Consider the following 13,740-nt stretch of genomic DNA (forward strand, 5'->3'; position numbering starts at 1 on the left):
TTTATTTAAATATTTTAATTCCGTGCTCGTGGTTCGCTTCAAAGCGATCACGTACACGGAATTGAGGGGGAGTGGCTGCTACGGATCGCTGGGGGCACCCTGCGGTCAGTAGCACCCGCCCCTCGCGATCCCAGCATCCATAGCGATGCTGGATCGCGCATCATCGATGAAGTAACTGGTACGTCCCGGTCTGTGGGTGACACCCAACCAGGAAGTACGTCACTGGTACGGAAGGGGTTAAATGTCTGTACAGCGCAAGCAAAAAGTTCCGCATCCTTATTGTCCTAATTGTAAAAAAAACCCTTTCCTTTGCCTTAGATTAATCTCCTTTCTTCCAGTCTAAATGCGTGACCACGTATCCTATGCATAGTCCTGTTTATGAATAGATTTCCACACAATGGTTTGTATTGGCCCCGAATATATTTATATAATGCTATCATATCCCCTATGAGGCGCCATTTTTCTAAACTAAACAGATTTAAATTAATTAACCTTTCTTCATAACTAAAGTGTTCCATTCCTTTTATTAATTTGTATCCCGCCTCTGCAACTTTTCAGTGCTATAATATCCTTCTCTAGAATAGGTGCCCAAAATTGCACAGCATATTCAAGGTGTGGCCTTACCATTGATTTATAAAGAGGCAAAATTATATTTTTATCCCGCAAATTGATGCCCCTTTTTATACATGACAACACCTTACTGGCCTTAGCAACTGCTGACTGACATTGCACATTGTTTCCTAGTTTGTTGTCTATAACAATTCCCAAATGCTTCTCATTTGTTGTGATCCCTAATTCACTACCATTTAGGGTGTAGGTTGCTTGTGCATTCTTTACCCCGAAGTGCATAACTTTGCATTTATCTACATTAAATTTAATCTGCCATTTGTGTACCCAGTCCCCCAGTTTATCTAAATCCCTCTGCAGTAAAGTAATATCCTGCTCACATTGTATTAATTTATAGAGTTTAGTGTCATCTGCAAACACGGACACATGACTTTCAACGCCTATTGCAAGGCCCTTTATAAATATGTTGAATAAATGTGGTCCCAGGACAGAACCCTGAGGAACAACACTTACCACTTTTGTCCAGCTTGAAGTTTTACCATTTATAACAACTCTCTGTATCACTAAGCCAATGTTCAACCCAAGAACAAGAATTTGCATCTAGACCATTTTCCTTCAGTTTGTATACTAACCTATTGTGTGGAACCGTGTCAAACACCTTGGCAAAATCCAAGTAGATTACATCCACTGCAACACCCTGATCTACACTTGTACTTACTTCTTCGTAGAATGCAATTAAATGTTTGACATGACCTCTGTTTCATAAAACCATGCTGATTTCTACTAATAACACTGTTCTTCCCAATGAATTCCCGAATATTATGCCTTAATAGCCCTTCAACTACTTTCCTAGCCACAGAAGCTAAGCTCACAGGTCTATAATTTCCAGGCATAGAGTTTGAACCCTTTTTGAATATAGGAACCACATCTGCCTTCGTGAATGAAAAGAATCCCGGAAGATTAGAAACAGAGGTTCACTTATTTCCAGACTCAGCTCCTTAAGTACTTGTGGTTGGTGTAGCACCTTGTCCTGAGTCATCCAATCCAATTTGTATGCAAATGTTTTGCAGTAGTCATTTGCATATTCATTGCCATAGCGTCCTCCTTAATATATATGGAGGAAAAATAGTTATTTAAAGTTTCTGCTTTTTCCCCGTCCTCATTAACTAACACCCCCATCTCTGTTTTTAGTGTACCTAGACTTCCCTTTTTAGTTTTTTTTAGGATTTATGTACTTAAAGAATTTTTTGGGGTTGATTTTGCTCTCTTTGGCTATCCCTCTCTTATTTTCTAGTTTAGCCCATCTAATCACCTTTTTGCATGCATTATATGTTATATAGGACGCCTCTGATTTGTCTGATATAAATGCTTTAAAAGCCCTTTCTTATTTTTAATTTCTTGGTTTACTTACCCACTAAGCCACATTGGTTTCAATCTGTTTCTTTTATATTTTTTACCCAATGGTACATACTGAGAAGCGTACCTTTCTTATATTTGTTTGAAGATACTCCATTTTTCCAGTTTATGCCAGTCAATATGTTGTAAAGCTGCCCTTATGTTATTGAAACTGGCCTTTTTAAAATGATGTTTTAGTATTCCCATGTGCAATTTCTTTTTTGAGTTTATTTCACAAGACACTATATTGTGATCACTATTACCGAAGTGCTCCCCCACTTGAATGTTTGACAGTAGATCAACATTGTTTATTATGACAAAATCCAGACAAGAATCCTTTCTAGTTGGTGCTTGCACCACTTGTGACATGAAGGTGTCATTTAACAGGTTCAAAAACCTGAATCCCCTTGCAGAACTACTAGTCCCTTTATCCCAATTTATGTCCGGGTAATTAAAATCTCCAATAATTAACGTGTTACCCAGATGTGCAGCTTTCTCAATTTGCTCTAACAGCTGTTCTTCCTCATCAGTATTAACATTAGGTGGTTTATAACATATCCCAACCAGTAGTTGATTTCCTTTTTTTGGACCAAGCTGATATCTACCCATAAAGCTTCCCTTTTTACTTGTCACATTCAAGTTGCTTAATATTAGACTTTAGCTTATTGTTAACATACAAGCATACTCCACCACCCTTCCTGCTTTTTCTGTCCTAAATAATGTGTAACCATTTAAGTTAACTGCCCAGTCGTGTGTCTCATCCCACCATGTTTCCATTATGCCTATTATGTCATATTGCTTAGTGAATGCTATTGCCTCTAGTTCCTCCATTTAGACTCCTTGCATTAGGAAGCATACATTTAATATTATCAAGAGTCTCTTGTATTTTATGTGAATTTTGATTATTACAAGGAATGAGAAGAAAAAAATCAACAGAGGGAGAGGAAGGAGGGCAAAATTGAAAAACGGATATGATATAAATACACATACCATATACACAAAAATAAATATTGCTAAGATTACTCAATGCCACAATATGTATAGATAACAATTTTGTTTTTAAATATATCATACATAATAAAAATAAGCACAATTGAGGTAGATACAGGAAATAAATGCAGTATTTCAATGCTACTAAAGGGTGGTTATTGCATAAGCACTAATCTGCATTTATAAAAGTGCACATCAACATCAACACAATATTTTATATGTTCTACACTTGGTGTTTTCCACTTGGCCAGGATATACGGATATAAATAAAGGATGCCTCATACTGCCCCTTCCTCAGGGCCGGCCCAAGACTTAATGCTCCATTGTAGGGCCGGCTCTGCCCTTCCTGATATAATTTTACAGACATCAGGCTGATAGTAGCACTACCATCGCTTTCTTTTATACTATGTCATTTTCCAAAAATTCATATAATACTTTTGTACTCATTGAATCACCACGTTCAAATGAAATGCACGAAATTATTGTTAACAAAAAAAAGGTATCCAAAAATAGGTTTCCAAGGACACAGGGGGGACAGATAAAATATATTCAGATGTTCTCTAATTTTAAAGTATTTATAGCTATCTCCAGAATGCACTATATGTGCATGACTGCTTTTGTGAAACACCTGTAATGTGTGGGAGGAAACAACTTTACTTACCAGAACAGTTGGACACTATCACTGCATGTGCTTTACTCTTTGCCCATATGGTTCTTATTACGATGAAGTAAATCACACTTTTATTGAAAAGAAAAATAGAGATAATTAATATATGCATGTTAAAAGTTCCATTTGAACACAATTTCTTCTAGAATTTGAATATGCCTGGTTTATCCTAATTTAAAACACAGATTTTGCACCGTATGTAGGGGTTAACATGACAATTTTGAATTGTGTCTTTATTTAGACATTGAAAATATGTTTAGGTTTTCAATTACACTACAAAGTTTGGGTGATATCTTAAATTAAGATATTTAAGATCTATCTTATGTGTGTGCTTTTTATTCAAGGTGTAGTTTGGAGATTGTTTGAGTGTGCAGGTTCTCAGTTTATTGCCTAAAGGTAAATTTAACCCCTTAATGACAAGACTGTTTTTTTCTTTTACTTGTAGTACACTTTGGGACAAATGGAGGTCTGATTACAAGAGTAAGATCCAGATCCCCTGCAGCGCTGCAGAGGACTCAGATCCTCCTCTCTGGCAGCCTCTGCTTCTGGCACTTCCTCTGGGGGCTTATATGACGGATTGCTGGCATCACATGACCTTGCAGTGCTGCCAGCACTTCCGTCAGGGCTTCTATGGTGGAGCACCGGAAGGTCATGTGATGCTGGCGCTCTGTCATAAAAGCACCGGCGGAAGTACTGGCCACCAGCAGCAGAGGTCTCCATCGCACAGACCTCCACCGGCTGACCCACTAGACACCAGGGAGTCTGAACACGGGTCACAAGTAAAAGGATGCACTGGTAAGAGTGGCATGGGGGGTTAACAGTGGCATGGGGCGGGGTTCAATGATTTCCTGGAGGCATATAGGGGTTAAAATGCATCTCAGGAAGGCATTTCTGGGGGGCATAGTGGCATATAAGGGGCTATAAGGCATATCTGGGGGACAGATGTGCATAACTAGGGCAGAGTGGCAAATAAAAGGAAATAAAAACAAAAAATATTTTTTTTCAATCATAATTTTTATTAAAATAGTTTACATGTGAGTTTTATATTCAGGTTTTTCCTTTTTTCCCTAAATTAATATTAAAATTTTGGGGGGTTGTCTTATAATTGAGGAAATACGTTATATAAGCAACAGGGGCCAATAGTAATATATATCGGCAGCAAGGTCTAATATTAATATATCTAATATTAATATATGCCATTCAGGGACACACTATGAAGCGCATGAGATTACACACACATATATATATATATATATATATATATATATATATATATATATATATATATATGTATTAGACATGCATTTTTAACTACGTAAAATGTACTTATCTTTTTGAAGTAAAGACCTGATTGAAATATGATTTCAAAACAATAGCTGAACTGGCAGTTAGTTTTTATTCTTTAATATTATCCCCTGCTGCCGATATATATTAATATTAGACCCTGCTGACAATATATACTAATATTAGCCCCTGCTGCCAATATATATATAAATATTAGAACTTGCTGCCGATATATATATAAATATTAGATCCTGCTGCTGGTATATGTATATAAGTATTAGACCCTGCTGCCAATACATTTTTTATTGAAAAAATTGGACCCTATGCAAGCATTTCCTTGGGCCCCGCTCCATGTTTCCTAGCATGCAATCACTCCCTACGCTACCACACCAAAAAAATATTTGCCATACTGAATCAGAATCAGACATACAAATCCTGTATTTGCAGGTATACAATAATAATGCAAGGAAACATAGCATTGCAGGTACGGATCAACTGTAAATCACATGTAAACTCAGCACTGAGGGTATAGATCAAATAACACATGGAAACAGTATAGCAGATTTTGATCAACAGAATAATAATAGATTGAGGTTTTCTCCTATTTTTTCACATTTCTTGCACGTATCAGGATTAATATCAGGATTTCCCTTTTTCTGGCACACATAGAAGGTTTTTTTTTTTGCTGAAGTTCATTCTCTGGGTTTTGGGGCATTGGTGTCTTGTCTTGCCCTAGGTTTCGGGGCATGTTGTTTTCAGTGTCTTTCCATTCCTGGGTTTGGTGCTAATTTTTCAAATGTGTTTTAGTGTCTCAAAACCAACTACCGTGTTTCCCCGAAAGTAAGACAGCGTCTTACTTTCTTTTTATCCCTAAAAGCCCCACTATGTCTTACTTTCGGGGTATGTCTTATATTGGGAAAATTTTTTCGAATTTAATGCTTTCCTACCTTTCCTTTCTTCTTTCAGCTTCTTTTCCTCCTCTTCGCCAGTTCTTGTCTCCTTCCGGGTCAGAGGGCACGGACAGCGGTGGGCGCGGCTTCAGTGTTGTGCGCCGGGATCTGACAAGAAACCCCGGCGCACAACAGCTGTTGCCGCGCAGATCACAAGGGAGCGGTATCGGAGGTCATTAACAGACCTCCGGCTCCCTTGAGTGATTTTAAGCCGGGTTGAACCCGGCTTAAAATCACTCAAGGGAGCCGGAGGTCTGTTAAAGACCTCCGATACCGCTCCCTTGCGAGCCTGCTCCTCCAGCGGCGGACATTACTGTCCGTCTCTGGAGGGGTGCCGGGTGCCGCAGGTTGGCACCCCCTGGAGTGTGGCGCCCTGTGCGGTCGCACACCCCAAAGGTCGGCCCTGCTCTAAGGGGCCGGCCTTAGGGGTCTGCGGCCGCACAGGGTTTAAATAAAAACATCGGGGTTTTTTTTCAACTTTATTTAACATCCTCCATGTTAAATAAAGTTAAAAAAACTTTATTTAACATCCTCCATGTTAAATAAAGTTTTTTTTAACTTTATTTAACATGGAGGATGTTAAATAAAGTTAAAAAAAAAACCCCGATGTTTTAATTTAAATCCTGTGCGGCCGCAGACACGTAAGGCCGGCCTTGGTGGGGACTTCCCGGCCCCTTAGAGTGGCGGACCCGGTCGCAGGTGCGGCGGGCCTAAGGGGCAGGCGCCCCTTATGCCCTGCGTTAATGCGGCCGTAGGCCGTAGGCAAATCCCCCGTGTTTCCCCGAAAGTAAGACATATGTCTTACTTTCGGGGTACGGCTTATATTAGCTGACCCCTCTGAAACTCCCGATACGTCTTACTATCGGGGGTGTCTTACTATCGGGGAAACACGGTAGCACACAAATAACTAGACTTGGTTGATGCCAGAGGAGGTCCCTGCAGGTGACCAATAGGCTCACTCGCACTGCCCTGTAACCCCCTGAAGGCGAACCTACGAATTTCCGCTTCCGTCAGCTCCTGCGATGCCGCGAAGATAAGTTAGGCTAGATGGGGAAGGGACCAGGCAGATTAGTAGACGAAGACGATCACGAAGATTGTTTATGTTGTGTGTCTTCGTCTTCGTCTACGTTTTACCGCCGCTATCTTCTCTTCTTCATGTCTTCAGAACGAACACAAAAATGCACTCTTCGTGTTCGTTTTCATGTTTGCCCAAAGACGAATGCACAAGTCTACAAATAACTAACCTTACAGCTTAATAAAATAATAATCATGCTATGATATTTTTTTCTTTGCCCTTTCTGTTATCCCTCTTTATTTAATCCGATATATGAGTGGCTCTTATAGAAACTGAAGTAGAAATAGTGCCCCACACCTTTATATTTTGGGGCATTATTCACAATGGAAGGCTTACACAGACTTTTTTTTAAAGTGTAATAGAATTACTATTATACATCACCAAAACAATTCCATATAAATTCCAAATATAACTCCATTGGAATTATACTATCAGTCCATGCAATCGAATTGGGGCTGGAGAAGTATAAAAGTGGCCAAGTTAGCAACTATAAGTATGAGCAAGTATGTGTGATTAAGGGAATGAATGAGTATCTGTAAATTAATGAGTATATGAGTGTCTGTGGCATAGGGAGCCTGTAATCATCTCTCCTATATGATTGCTGTTAGACATTATACATATACATATATATATATACCGTATTTGCTCGATTTTAAGACAAGGTTTTTTTCAGAGCAAATGCTCTGAAAAATACCCCTCGTCTTATAATCGGGGTCGTCTTATCATCAGACCTCAAATAGGTCTGACTATGAGACGACTAAGATCCAGATCCCCCGCAGCTTCAGGGGTCCTGGATCCTCCTGTCCCCCCCCCCGCCCCACTTACCGGTACTTCTGAGTCCCCGGTGTGTAGCTGGGGCAGCGTGTAGATGTCTACGCGATTCGCGTAGACAACTTCCGCTGCAGCTGGAAGGAGGCGTGGCTAGCAGCGGGGGTTGTCTGCGTCCATCGGGCAGACCTTCCTCGGCTGTCAGAGATCAGAGTTCCCCGCACCGTTGCGGCACCGGCACCGGTGCGGGGAACTCTGATCTCTGACGCAGACAACCCCTGCTGCTAGCCACGCCTCCTTCTGGCTGCAGCGTAAGCGCGTGGGATCTACACGCTGCCCCGGCTGACAGGGAAGTCAGAAGCACGACAGGGAAGTCAGAAGCACCGGTAAGTGTGTGTGTGTGGGGGGGAGTGTTAAATGGGGGCATAAGGCATTTCTGGAGGCAGAGTGCTCTGTGAAATGCCTTTTAAGCCCCTTAATGCCACTCTGCCTCCAGAAATGCCTTTTTAACCCTCTATACGCCACTCTGACTCCTGAATGCCTTAAACCTCCCTATATGCCACTCTTCCCCATAATATGCCTTTTAAACCTCTAAATGCCAGAGTGGCATATAGGGGTATAAGGCATTTCTGGAGGCAGAGTGGCACACTAGGGGGTCAAAAGGCATATCATGGGGCACAGTGGCATATAGGGTTAAAAGGCATATCATGGGGCACAGTGGCATATAGGGGGTATAAGGCATTTCTGGGGCGGATGTGCATAACTGGGGGGCAGGTTGGAAAATAGAAGGAAATAAAACCAAAATATTTTTCTCAATCATAGCTTTTATTAAAAAAAAATAGTTTAGATGAATTAACATTTACTGGTAAAACTTTTTTCCTATAGGGTCGTCTTATATTCAGGCTTTTTCTTTTTTTCCTAAATTAATATTCAGATTTGGGGGGTCGTCTTATAATCAGGGTCGTCTTATAATCGAGCAAATACGGTATATATATATATGATATTGTTATTGATTTTTTTTTGGTGTGTTAACCATTTTTATTAAAAGTAAGTAACACACTAAAATTGGACAAAAAAATGCTATAACAATATATATATATATATATATATATATATATATATAACCCCTTCGTGACAAAGGCTGATTTTACTTTTTGTACCCTTCGTGACAATGGCCTTTTTAACATTTCTGCGCTGCTTGTGTTTAGCTGTAATTTTCTTCTTTCCCGTTTACTGAACCCACACACATTAGATATTGTTTTTTTCAGGACAAGAAGGGCTTTCTTTAGATGACATTGTTTTGATTGTATCATATTATTTACTACTAAAAAAGTATAAAATATGGTGAAAAATTTAGAAAAAAATGACTGTTTCTAACTTTTAGTTGAAAAATCTTTTACTCATCTATAAAAGGTAATGAAAAAACCTGCTAAATAGATTCTACTATTTGTCATGAGTTTAGAAATACCCAATGTTTTTATGTTTTTTTGCTTTTTTCTACACATTATGGGGCAATAAGTACAGGTAGCGTTTTGCTATTTCAAAGCCATTTTTTCCAAATCTGGTAATTCTTCCCCCCATGTGCCATTTCGGGTATCTTTGAACCCGGCCAATGCAATTTACCCCATCAAATCATATATTTTTGAAAACTAGACAGCCCAGGGTATTCCAAATGATAGTATTTTAACTATTTCCATGCACCATATCTACCACCAGTTTTTGTCAAACTTTGTGGTAGTCATTTTTTTGCATTTGTTTTGTCACACACATTTTACTTCAGGTATGAATTAAAAGGTTCTCGTTTATGTCACTATCACAAAACACCCCAATATGTGTTCAGCAACATCTCCTGAGTACAGCGATACCTCACATGAATGATTTTGCCTGGCTGTTTGGGGGCAAAAGGGCCACATTTGGGGCATGCGCATTTTTCAATGTTGAACTTTGGCATTTGGGGATCCACTGCCTATGCCCTATTTGGTACATCTTTGAGTCGGGCCATTTCAGTGTGCCCAATAAACCCATATATTTTTGAAAACTAGACACCCCAGGGTATTTCAAATGCTAGTATTTTAACTCTTTCCATGCACCATATCTACCACCAGTCTTTGTCAAACTTTGTGGTAGTCATTTTTTTGCATTTGGTTTTCCACACACATTTTACTTCAGGTATGAATTAAAAAGTTCTCGTATATGTCACTATCACAAAACACCCCAATATGTGTTCAGCAACATCTCCTGAGTACAGCGATACCTCACATGAATGATTTTGCCTGGCCGTTTGGGGGCAAAAGGGCCACATTTGGGGCATGCGCATTTTTCAATGTTGAACTTTGGCATTTGGGGATCCACTGCCCATGCCCTATTTGGTACATCTTTGAGCCGGGCCATTTCAGTGTGCCCAACAAAACCATATATTTTTCAAAACTAGACACCACAGGGTATTTTAAATGCTGGTATTTTAACTCTTTGCATGCACACATTTTACCACCAGCATGTTTTCAAGGTTTGCAGTAGTATTTTTGTGTGTGTATTTTTCCCACACACACCTACTTTATGTATGAATTTACAGCTCCTGCTATATGCCGCTGTCACACGACACCCCATAATGTGTTTAGCAACATCTCCTGAGTACAGTGATACCCCACATGCATGGGTTTGTCATTTTTGTGGGAACTAAAAGGCCACATTTGGTACGTGTGCATTTTTCTAATTGGAAATTAGGTGTGTGGCCATCCTTCCCCCGGTGTTAATTGGGACGTTGTTGAACCTGGCCAATTCAATTTACCCCATCAAATCATACCTTTTTTAAAAGTAGACACCCCACGGGCATTTAATATGCCAGTATTTTAACTCTTTCCATGCGAGAATTGTTTTAAGCTAATATGCTAATTTTAGGACTTGCTCACAAAAATATATTTTTTATATATATATATATTTTTTTTGTCTTTTAAAAAAAAAAATTTTAACATTTTTTTTCAACTTGGAGGTTCCCCTGATAGTGACATCAGTGGGAAATGATTTTTACATTTTACTAGTTTTTTACTATTTTTTTTCTAATTATTATTAATTTTATTTTATTTTTTAATTTATTTTTACTAATCACACTGTGATTAGAAAGCTGGGTTCCATTGACTTGCATGGTGAATGCAGTACCTGTATTCAACCTGCAAGTGGAGCCAAAGTTCTCTAGATGGTCTGGACCATCTAGCGAACTTTTAAAATTTGTTGGTTCCTGTTACAGGGCAGCGGCCATCTTGCTTGATGGCGAAGATCATCGGCAGCTGCGGCTGTGACCGCTCTCCGGAGCGGTCACAGCCCATCGAAAGGTAAGTGTTTGGTGTCGCTGGATGCCTCCTGATCGAGGCATTCCAGCGACACCATTTAAGTTTAGGAGGCGATCGTCGATCGCCTCCTAAACGCTTTTAAAACGGGCGTCCGTATGGCGGTTTTTGACGCCCCGTGGAGGGGCCAGAGATGGCCCCTTCGTTCCGATCGCGGCGTTGCTGAATGCCTCGAGGTCGAGGCATTCGGCAACGTTTTTTGGGTGCAGAAAGCGAAAACAGATCGCTTTCTGCACCTGTTTAAAGACGTGCCGGTCCTGGCACGTCAATTGTCGTAAAGCACATGCTTTTCCGTGTCGTGCCAGGACCGGCAATTGTCGTTAAGGGGATAAACACTGCTCAAAATAATAAAGGGAACACTTAAACAACACAATGTAACTCGAAGTCAACCACACTTCTGTGAAATCACACTGTCCACTCAGGAAGCAACACTTGTGGAAATGGAACAGACAACAGGTGGAAATTATAGGCAATTAGCAAGACACCCCCAATAAAGGAGTGGTTCTGCAGGTGGTGACCACAGACCACTTCTCAGTTCCTATGCTTCCTGGCTGATGTTTTGGTCACTTTTGAATGCTGGCGGTGCTTTCACTCTAGTGGTAGCATGAGACGGAGTCTACAACCCACACAAGTAGCTCAGGTAGTGCAGCTCATGCAGGATGGCACATCAATGCGAGCTGTGGCAAGAAGGTTTGCTGTGTCTGTCAGCGTAGTGTCCAGAGCATGGAGGCGCTACCAGGAGACAGGCCAGTACATAAGGAGATGTGGAGGAGGCCGTAGGAGGGCAACAACCCAGCAGCAGGACTGCTACCTCCGCCTTTGTGCAAGGAGGAGCACTGCCAGAGCCCGACATGTATGAGGGCCCGACATCCAGAGGTGGGGGTTGTGCTTACAGCCCAACACCGTGCAGGACGTTTGGAATTTGCCAGAGAACACCAGGATTGGCATATTCGCCACTGGCGCCCTGTGCTCTTCACAGATGAAAGCAGGTTCACACTGAGCACATGTGACAGACGTGACAGAGTCTGGAGACGCCGTGGAGAACGTTCTGCTGCCTGCAACATCCTCCAGCATGACCGGTTTGGCGGTGGGTCAGTAATGGTGTGGGGTGGCATTTCTTTGGGGGGCCGCACAGCTCCATGTGCTTGCCAGAGGTAGCCTGACTGCCATTAGGCACCGAGATGAGATCCTCAGACCCCTTGTGAGACCATATGCTGGTGCGGTTGGCCCTGGGTTCCTCCTAATGCAAGACAATGCTAGACCTCATGTGTCAGCAGTTCCTGCAAGAGGAAGGCATTGATGCCATGGACTGGCCCGCCCATTCCCCAGACCTGAATCCGATTGAGCACATCTGGGACATCATATCTCGCTCCATCCACCAACGCCACGTTGCACCACACACTGTCCAGGAGTTGGCGGATGCTTTAGTCCAGGTCCCTCAGGAGACCATCCGCAACCTTATCAGGAGCATGCCCAGGCGTTGTATGGAGGTCATACGGGCACGTGGAGGCCACACACACTACTGAGCCTCATTGCGACTTGTTTTAAGGACATTACATCAAAGTTGGATCAGCCTGTAGTGTGGTTTTCCATTTTGATTTTGAGTGTGACTCCATATCCAGACCTCCATGGGTTGATAAATTTGATTTCCATTGAGAATTTTTGTATGATTTTGTTGTCAGCACATTCAACTATGTAAAGACGAAAGTATGTCATACGATTAGTTCATTCATTCAGATCTAGGGTGTGAAATCTTAGTGTTCCCTTTAATTTTTGGAGCAGTGTATTATATATATATATATATATATATATATATATATATATATATATATATATATATATAAACAGCAATCACACTCCTATCATGCCCAGGTTCTAGCATGTACTGGTTGCCTGGGCATGATAGCAGTGTGATTGCTGTTAACAATCATATATATATATATATATATATATATATATATATATATATATATATATATATTTATTTTATTATTTTTTTTTTATTTCGGCCCAGAATTTTCATTTCGGTGCAGAGTATTTGGCGGAAGGCACTGCAGTTGTGTCCTCAAACTTTTGTATTCCTTTTATTGATAGATTGTAAAAACATTGCCAATAAATTGGTAATTGATTAGAATTAATAGCATACAGGTTCAATATAGTATATTTTTCTAATGATGGTACATATTAAAAATAAATATGGTCCTTGGGGGTCACTTAATATAGATTGTAATAGAAAATGTACTGATTTATGTGTAAGGTTAAACACTCTACAATTTCTGAGTGTCAGCCATGGAGTGGTATGCATTATGGTAGTATTTGGATTTAAGAGGTGAAGAGTTTGTTTGTGCAAAATGTATTTCCTGTGCGCGTATAATGGAGGCCTTCTTTCTGTGTGCTTCTTGAATTAACAATTGTTGCTTGTGGGGAGTATTGAATCCATCCATATTAATGGATAGTATAGTGAAATGCATTAGAAAATAAGTAGATAATGCTTGTTAAAATGTTGCGTTGCTTTTGGAACCTGAATCCATAGCCCCCTGCCCCAAGTCTCAAACATGCCCAGGCCCCCCAAGATGAGGAGGAGAAAATAAAAAGAAAGTTATACTACTAGTATACTAGTAGTATCTACTAGTATACAACATTACATCATAGGCAATACAATAAGAAGCACCCCCCCCCCCAAGTTCTATAAAAATCTAT

At 40.5% G+C, this 13,740-nt stretch overlaps 1 pseudogene; it reads right to left on the minus strand.

Moving 5' to 3' along the window:
* LOC149286667 (neuropeptide S receptor-like) overlaps positions 1 to 13,740 on the minus strand; it is an 85,087-nt pseudogene that overhangs the window by 16,165 nt on the left and 55,182 nt on the right.

Source organism: Sceloporus occidentalis, unplaced genomic scaffold (assembly GCF_023333645.1).
Source record: "Sceloporus occidentalis isolate IW3139 unplaced genomic scaffold, rSceOcc1.0.p SCAF_67, whole genome shotgun sequence".
Taxonomy (NCBI): domain Eukaryota; kingdom Metazoa; phylum Chordata; class Lepidosauria; order Squamata; family Phrynosomatidae; genus Sceloporus; species Sceloporus occidentalis.